This window comes from Lygodium microphyllum, chromosome 4 (assembly GCF_053477565.2).
Source record: "Lygodium microphyllum isolate KBCC chromosome 4, Lygodium_microphyllum_v1.1.10, whole genome shotgun sequence".
Lineage (NCBI taxonomy): Eukaryota > Viridiplantae > Streptophyta > Polypodiopsida > Schizaeales > Lygodiaceae > Lygodium > Lygodium microphyllum.
In genome coordinates this window covers 61,158,522-61,168,242 of record NC_141138.1, presented here as the reverse complement: position 1 = coordinate 61,168,242, position 9,721 = coordinate 61,158,522, and the positions used below count along the sequence as shown (strand labels likewise).

Below are 9,721 nucleotides of genomic sequence, written 5' to 3'. Positions count from 1 at the left end.
CAAATTTGCGCGAGCTAAGTATAAATCCAAAGCATGAAAGAGGGAAAATCAACCGTCCTATTTGCGTGGGGAACAAACCACCTCGTTTAGTTCCACGGCAGAATATCTCTTCCCATATCCAGAAAATTCAGCAACCAAGGTGAAGCGCAGCCTTCAAATCAACCAATCCCATCATTGTGTCAGGGTCCTGGGACAGGACTGTGAAGATGTGGAACCTTACCAACTGCAAGCTGCGCTCAAATCTCCTGGGACATACTGGTTATGTCAACAGTGTTACTGTCTCTCCTGATGGTTCGCTCTGTGCTAGTGGTGGCAAGGATGGTGTAGCAATGCTGTGGGATCTTGCTGAGGGAAAGCGACTGTACTCACTTGATGCAGGTGACATTATTCATGCTTTGTGATTTAGCCCTAACAGGTATTGGTTATGTGCTGCAACCCAGTCATCTGTAAAGATCTGGGACTTGGAAAGCAAGAGCATTGTTGAGTTACTACGGATAAGATCTAATCATTTTTGTGATGATACTGCTCTGCTGACGGCCCTTGATTGATTCTTCCACCTGGTACCTGTTTAAGAACGGGACTGTACTGCTTTGAGATCCCATAAATTACTGGTTTTTCGTATTTGATAGAAACATCTGAGAGCATCAGAAATCAGATGTGTTGAAGAACAGCTGGTTCTCTGCACTAAGGGACATGCCTGATTGGATTATTAGTTAATGCCCATTATTCTGTTCAATGTAACTGTCATCATACACCTGAATGCAAAACAGTTTATGAGATACTTCAGATTTTTCTGAACATGAACTTCATGTAACTCACTTGACAAGGAATATAGTGAACTTTGGCATCAAAAATTCGATTTCTTCTTGTTAGTCTCTTCACTTGTTGCAACTTGAACTCCGTGTTTTCAGTAGCCCTTACACGAAATCTACGACATTTCTGGTGAACCCGACGTGAAAGTGTTGCGTCACTTTTCAACAAGATGGGAGACTCACAAGAAGAGATGACAGATGACAATGTCATGAAGAACCTGTTTCAGTCATTTACAACCTATATGCAACAGCAAGCTCACGCAAAACGTGATAGTGATGCCATAGATGCCTTGAAAGCTGTCCAATAGGAGATGAAGCAGTTTAATGGCCAACAAGTGTCAACTTACTTGCATTTGTATGAAGAAAAGATGAAGTTTTTTGGGGTTTCTCAAGATGTTTGGAGCCGTTACTTCTTGCAGATCGTGGTGCGCGCTCTTGAAGTCCGAATTTCAGAAATTCAAGAAACACATGCAGGTTGGGCAGAGTTTAAGAAGGCATTAAAAGATGAATATTTCCTGGAGGATACAGGTCTTATGAATCGCAGGAATTTCTTAGCATGGGTTTCTATGCCTAATAAGGGACTTTCAGTTATCGCACTTCTGCGAGAGTTTGAGAGCCGCTATGATCAGTTGGATGGAACTGAGCAGCATGCTTTGGAGATGCAGAAAGTGGAATTATTTTTACAAGCTTTTGATGCTGATTTACAGGAAAAGTTGGATGATCTTTTGGAAGATCAAGCTACCGATTCAGGTTTAAAGACCGAGTGGAGACATGTCATTAATGCTGTGAATGCTCTTGTTAAGAAGCAGCACAGGAGAGTACGATTGCATCGTAATACAGGATCTGCTTCTGAAAAATCCTTGGAGACTTCTTCTTCTACCCCTGATGCAAGTTCTATGCCTAAGCCTACTCCTCCTGTTGTAAATCCACCAGTTCCGGCTACTCCAGTGCCCTTATCAGTAGATGATGTTATTAAAGGCTTGGCAGATTTGACGATAGAGGCAGTTAAAGCTGAAGTTGGGAAGTTAAAAGAGCAACTTATGTCAGTACTTGCTGTAGCACCTGCTCCAGCGACTGCTTTTCCAACTGGTCAAAGAAAAGGGAGACGATGTATTTAGTGCGATAGTACAGAGCACCAACACTGCAGAGATTGTGATGCTTTTCAGGAAGTGTGTAAGAAGAATGTAGTGTTCTGGGGACAAGATGGGAAGATATGGCTGACAAAGACTGGTGCTCCTCTTGACACGAACTTTGGTAAGGGAGGCATGAATAAGCTCGTTGATGATATGGCTGCGCGATCAGCTTATGTGAGTGTTAGAGGAGATGCTTCAGCTTATGGAGTCCAGCTTGAGCAGAAATCAGATGGAGACTCTGCCTTATGGTCCTCTGCCTTGGATATAGCGAGAAGAGGGAAAGTTCAGGTATCCACTATGACTTGTATGGGATCTAGCATCCGAGGAGAAACGGGATGGGATTCTACTATTGACAAGTATTCTATTTTTGCTTATATGGTAAAAACACAGGGTTTAGATGCCATGGTTGAGGAAAAGAGAAGAAGAGATGAGGAGGGCCTCAGCACCTCCAAAAAGACTAGAGGGGGTGACTTTGTTTCACCACCTGTTACACCTCCACCTATGACGAGTTCTCCAGCTCAATCAGGTCCTGAACAACCTATGGGAGACAAGCAGATGAAAGAGAAGAGGCAACCAAGAAAGGAGCCAGGATTCAAGCTCTTGTCAGACCTTGATATGCAGACGGATATGAGTAAGATTTTTCATGAAAGAATTTTGAATAGTGAAGTCACTTTTACTGTTGGATAAGCTCTTGGGATTGCTAAAAGAGAAATACAGGATCAGATGCAGGATTTTTTGCGGAGGAAACGACATGCGATGGAAGGACCTGCTTTACAGGGATTATGGCATGGAGCTCTTGGGGAAGAGCATGATGATGTAGTGATGATTGATAATGCTTCTGTCAATCCGCAATTGGAGAAAATAGTTCAGCCTATGCAGTATGAAGATGATGATACCCCTATTCTCATTCCTCGCAGCCATTTTTCACATAGTCATTGGGCTAGAGCAACCACTGAGACGGTGGTAAGGATTGGAGAGAAACAGATTCCTTTGGTCGCTTTAGTCGATCATGGTTCTGAGATTAATCTTATTGCTCGAGGTGTTTATGAGAGTGGCAAGTGGCCTATGGATGTAGAGCATGGCTCGCGCATGAGAGCCGCCAATAATACTTCTGGTGATATGTATGCTGATTGTCCGAGTATCAGAATTTCTATTGGTAATGTTTAAGAGGATTATCATTGCTTTGTTCAGGATTCTTGCTCTTATCCGATTATTCTTGGAAAGCCTTTCATTACAGAAGCAAGAATGGAAACGAAAATGATGGATGACGGCTCAGCTTATGCACGGATACGCAGTAAGGATGGTATGCGAGCTGTTCAGTTTATGAACTGTTGGGATAAATCATATGAGAAACAGGGACTCCTTGCGTGAGGCACCACTACCTGCGAAGGAGTTGGATTTTCATTAGGTACCGCTGTCTTGCGAGACGCCAGTGGTACGGAGCGGAGAAAAGAGGAGATCTCGCCTCCTGGCAGCCAGTCTTTCTCCACTAATTTTGTTGGTTTTTCTTCAGATAGTTCAGTGAGTTATCAGAGAATTTCAGATTTGCCTAGAGCTGCCAGGTAGTACATTGGTCGTAAGGAGAAAGAGTTGAAGATTGCAGGTATTTTGCAAGCAGAAGAGCATGTAGATGGATTGTATGAAGGGACGCCTTATGCGGATACATTGTTTGAGATGGAAACAATGCTGGAAACTAATGTATGTAAGGGTTCAAAGATCATACCTGTGCAAACCTTGGATATGTTTCAGGAAATTTCTAATTTTATGTTGAAAACAGAGTTAGAGGCCGAGAAAACTCAGCAAACTGAATTTATGGGGCTGATCTTGATCATCTTATAGAGTTGCAGAGGGCTGAAACCTTTCAGCCAACAGAGTTAAATGCTGGAAAAATTCAGCATATGGAGTATGAGGCTGCACCCATGCAGTCCATAGAGCCGAGGGCTGAATCCATTCAGCCAACAGAGTTGAATGCTGAAAAATTTCAGCATACAGAGTTTCAGGCTGCACCCATGCAGTCCATAGAGCAAAGGGCTGAAATCTTTCAGCCAACAGAGTTGAGAGTTGCTGAAAATTTGCAGAAATTGTAGCAAAGAAAAGAGTGCTTGATTGATGCCAAGGTTGACACGAAGTATAAAACAGTTGATAAGAAGGTTAAGCCGATTGCAGGGCCGCTTCCTCCTGATAGTGATGAGCAGATAGAAAAAGCTATGAAGCAGCCTATGTTGAGAGATTCTGCAAATATTGGACATAAATTTACAGCTGAAACTCTTGCAGAATTGAAGATTGGAAATAATGATTTCTTGCTTCCAGTGGAAAAAGAATGTTTTAGAGAGATGCTTGGACGTCATGGTAAGACATTTGCTTTCTTTCCTCATGAAATTGGTTGCATTAGTCCCGAATTAGTTGCGCCTATTGTCATCTTCACTGTCCCTCATGTACCATGGAATATACGTCCTATACCTGTGCCTAAAGCACACTTGCCAAAGCTGATAGAGTTGCTGAATGAGAAGATTAAGATGGGGATTTTGGAACCCTCTTCTGCGCCCTATTCTAACAGGTGGTTTACTGTACCAAAGAAGAATGGTACTTTGAGATTTATTCAGAATATGCAACCTGTGAACAAAGTGACAATCAGGAATGTGGGAACAGGTCCAGTTGTGGATGAATTTGTTGAGGCTTTTGCAGGATGAGCCATCTATTCTCTAGGTGACTTGTATTGTGGTTATGATCAGTTTCAGCTTGCCTTGGAAAGCAGGGATATTACTACTATGCGAACACCTATTGGTCTTGTGAGGATGTGTACCTTGCCTCAAGGTGCCACCAACTCAGTTGCTCATATGATGAATGCTATGCATAGAGTTCTACGAGACTATATTCCGGAGTATACCATGCCTTTCGTAGATGATGTGCCTATTAAGGGTTGTGCAGAAGAAGAAAAGAATGAGAGTCTTGATTTGCAAGGAAGTAGACAGTTTGTGGCTGAACACTTGGTTGCTTGTGAGTAAATATTGACACGATTAAAGGAGGTGAATTTGACTCTTTCAGGGCTGAAATCTGTCTTTGGTGTTAATGAAGTCATCATAGTAGGGTATATGGTTGGTTATTATGGCAGGAAGCCTTCACCTACAAAGGTGGATGCCATAAGCAGGATTGCAGAGTATTGCTCGACTACTTCAGAGGTGCGGAGATTTGTGGGAGCTTGTGTATTTTACATGATTTGGATTCCTCATTTTGCTCACATAGCAGATGTTCTCTATCAGCTGCTTCGAAAGGGGCAAAAATTTCATTGGGATGAGAAGCATTCGAAAGCCATGCGTAAACTCAAGAAGCTGTTGCAGTCAGCTCCTACTCTTCGCAAGGCGGAATATCAGTGTGGACGACCAATCATGTTGACAGTTGATACTAGCCCTATTGGCATAGGTTGGGTAGTGGGACAGGATGATGCTGATGGAAATAGATATGCAATCCGCTTTGGAGATAAAGTTCTTAATGAGCGACAGAGGAGATATCCGCAGATTAAAAGAGAGTTGTGGGGAGTAGTCACTGCACTGAAGTGTGATAAAGGGTATTTTATTGGAGCTTCAATTGTTGTGGAAACAGATTGTTTGCCTTTGCTTGGCATGATTACTAGCTGCTCGACTCCAGATATAGCGATGCTTCGGTGGATTGCCTATATCAAATCATTGAATCCAGAATTTCGACACATAGCAGGGAAAGATAATCCAGTTGCTGACATGCTATCTAGAGCGAGATATGAGGATGAGGAGTCAATGCTTGCAGAAGATGATGAGACAGAGTTAGTAGCTTCTGTCCTTGTTCATGATTGTCATGTATCTACTGTTGAAGCCTTTATTGAAGAACTTTATGTTGATGAGTGGCTGAAAATTGGACAGTATCTAAGTTCATTGACTCGAAGAGCTGATTGGACAGATGATGAATTTCAAAAAATCAAAAGGAAGGCTTATAGGTATTTCTTGAAAGATGGTTTTCTTTGGAAGCATCCAAAGAAGAGAGGCGGCTTGCCCTTGAGAGTAGTTTGTGAGGAAGCAATGCAGATGCAGATTATGCGAGAGTTTCATGAGAGCTCATGGGCTGGTCGTAGAGGTGTGTGGGCTACCTATGAGAAAATCAAAGAAAGATACTGTTGGAAAAGGATGTATAAAGATGTTTCCACTTTGTGGAGACTTGCAGGGACTGCCAGCTTTACTCTTTAGTGCGGCATCGTGATGAGTTGCATCTGACCTATCCACTATGTATGCATTATAAGTGGGTGGTAGACTTGGTTACTTTGCCCGTGGGACTTTGGCAGATGAGATATCTTGTCTTGGCTAGGGAGGATCTTACAAACTATGTTGAAGGCAGATCTTTGCAGATGAAGACCACCACTACAGTATGTAAATTCTTGTTGGAAGAAATATTTTGCAGGTATGGATGTATAGGCAAGATTACGGCTGATCGTGGAGAGCTAGATGCAGACGAAGCTAGAGAATTTTTCTCATGGCTTGGGATTAAGTTGGCTCTTACTACTGCCTATAATCCAGAGGGAAATGGCAAGAGTGAAAGAGGACATCGGCCAATAGTTAAAGCATTGGAAAAAGCTTGTAGAGGTCGGATTGGAGATTGGCCGAGATTACTACCTTTTACATTGTGGGCAGACCGCTCTACACATAGCGTGACTACTGGATATATGCCTGCAGAGTTGATGTATGGGAAAAAGCCTGTCATGCCTACAGAAATCTGTGCTCTCACGTGGAGTGTTCTTCCATGGCATGAGAATTTATCAAGGGAGGAGCTTCTAGCTCTTCGGATTCGTCAACTAGAGAGAAGGACAGAAGATGTGCAGCTAGCAGTTGATCGTTTGAAGCCAGCCCAACTCAGAAACAAGGACAGGTTTGATTTGAGGCATCGCTTGAGGCCTAGAGCCATAAAAGAAGGAGATTGGGTTCTAGTCTACGATAGTAGTCTAGAGAATCAGCATAGTAGCATGAGAAAAATGGTTCAAAGATGGTTTGGACCGTATGAGGTGAAACAGGTTTTTGGCAATGGTACCTATGAGTTGGCTAAATTAGATGGAACAGTATTGAGGGTGCCCATTGCTGGAAAACGAGTCAAGATTTTCAAGAGAAGAGAAGATGAAGAATATTTACTTGAAGCATTAGCAGAAGAAGAGCAGGTAGAAGAAAGTCAAGCAGAAGAAGTAGAGAATATGGATGATGAAGCTTATGGAGAAACAAGACTACTAGAAACTGATGAAGGACTCGACCTGTTTGTGGACTTGAATGATCCTGGATAGTTGGCTCATCCGGAGGATGCACAGGTTTAGAGGGGGTGGATGTCGTGCTACTGCGCATCCAAGCCGTATACACCTCCATTTCTTTTGTTGTGCATTTGTGTTATTTTTCCGCATGAGATTCATTGTGTGTGAGATGCATTATGATAACCCGCATCCAATGTATATATTCCGCTAGTGTGTGTGTGTGATTCTGTTTGGATGCATGATGTGTGTGTGTTAGAAAAATATGAAAAACTGATGCCAAAGGACATTATCAAGCTGATAATTTCAATTATGATCTCTAAGAAAAGTGCAGGGAATTGTGGAATCAAAGGAAGCTTTGTGGAAGCCGATCATCTAAGTTCAAAAGTTCCCATGACATAGAGTTGAAGGAAGTCTTTCAAAAGCTGCTTAAGCGAGTAAAGGAATCCTTCAACGGGGCTATTGACAGCACTAGTGAAGCACCGAGGGAGCATTTTGCCACCCAATTCTCAAGGCCGAAATCAAAGTTTGTGCGCAGATCACTCATCGTAAAGCTGACTGTTAATGGGGCAATTCATGACTCCAAAGATACCCTACGTTAGTCCTCAAGGTTAAAATCAAAGTTGGTGCATAGATCTCCTAAGGGTGTAAAGAAACTAGAGTTATTCTTGTCAAAGAGGAGTTTTTTTTTCCGCTCAGCTAAAAGAGGAGAAGGGGGGAATCTAATTTGGAGGGATGCTGCTGGAAAAAGAGGGGGGAGTCGTGGAAGAAGGAGGGACAAGAAGGAATTGGGGTAGAGAGATATGCACTAGTGTTGTGGAAGAGAGCTTTGATTATTTTGGGAAGCACCTGTTGAGCGAATAACAAGTGCAGATGTACCGATGTCTTACGCTGCCAATTTAGAACGAATAGGTGTTCCTCAGATGGATAAAACAAGCTTGTAACTATGGAAGATGATGGCAAGGGGGAAGGAAGATGCAGATTTTTGCTGATTGTGTGGAACTTGAACCCGAACTTCATAGATTGAAGCTACGAAAAAACAATTGGGATTCTGACACATTCTAGTTTGACGAGATTCTAACTGAGGATGCATCTCAAAAACGGGTCTATGAGGTGGTGGCAAAGCCAGTAGTAGAGTATCTGGTAGGGTTCGTGTAGTTGTGAGACTTCGCCCAAGAAACACAGAGGAGCTGAAGGAAGACTTCGTCCAGGACGTCATCATCTCCTCCGACGGCCAGTTTGCGCTCTCAGGATCCTAGGACGGCAAGCTCCGCCTCTGGGACCTCAATGGTGGCATCTCGTCCGCACTTGCCCTGCATTCTGCAAGTTTTGGCTCTCCGAGCGTTTCGATTCCGAGCAGCTGAACAAGCTCGAGTATCTCTTCTCCAAGAATCTGGATGATTTCTTCCTGGAGTTTGACCTCGGACCAGTCTCGTTCATCAAGCAGGAGAACATTTCCCCTACGACAGGTATGTTTCCTCATGATGCGAGAGAGTTGACAAAAGCAAATTTGCACGAGCTAAGTATAAATCCGAAGCATGAAAGAGGCAAAATCAACCGTCCTATTCGCGTGGGGAACAAACCGCCTCGTTTAGTTCCACGGCAGAATATCTCTTTCCATATCCGGAAAATTCAGCAACCAAGGTGAAGCGCAGCCTTCAAATCAACCAATCCCATCATTGTGTCAGGGTCCTGGGACAGGACTGTGAAGGTGTGGAACCTTACCAACTGCAAGCTGCGCTCAAATCTCCTGGGATATACTGGTTATGTCAACAGTATTACTGTCTCTCCTGATGGTTCGCTCTATGCTAGTGGTGGCAAGGATGGTGTAGCAATGCTGTGGGATCTTGCTGAGGGAAAGCGACTGTACTCACTTGATGCAGGTGACATTATTCATGCTTTGTGATTTAGCCCTAACAGGTATTGTTTATGTGCTGCAACCCAGTCATCTGTAAAGATCTGGGACTTGGAAAGCAAGAGCATTGTTAAGTTACTACGAATAAGTCGTATTTGATAGAAATATCTAAGAGCATCAGAAATCAGATGTGTTGAACAACAGCTGGTTCTCTGCACTAAGGGACATGCTTGACTGGATTTTTAGTTAATGCCCATTATTCTGTTCAATGTAACTGTCATCATACACGTGAATGCAAAACAGTTTATGAGATACTTCAGATTTTTCTGAACATGAACTTCATGTAACTCACTTGACAAGGAATATAGTGAACTTTGGCATCAAAAATTCGATTTCTTCTTGTTAGTCTCTTCACTTGTTGCAACTTGAACTCCGTGTTCAGCAGCCCTTACACGAAATCTACGACAACGTCATTCTATTCTGATCAAGAAGCATAGAAGATTCCAAATAGAAGCTTCTAAATTAGGCTTCCATAAGCCTAGTTCCCCCGTGTGTCCCCGGTCCTTCTAAAACCGCAACTGTAAGGCCGTGTCCTGCGTGAAGGAGAAGATATCGGGCAAAAAGGGATTCGTAACGCATAAAGAACCCAAGAGGGAGTTGCTGAACT

General features: G+C 43.0%; 1 pseudogene; it reads left to right on the top strand.

Moving 5' to 3' along the window:
• Window positions 1-206: 206 nt before the first annotated feature.
• Window positions 207-9,213, top strand: LOC148037093 (small ribosomal subunit protein RACK1 pseudogene; annotated as a pseudogene).
• Window positions 9,214-9,721: the final 508 nt, after the last annotated feature.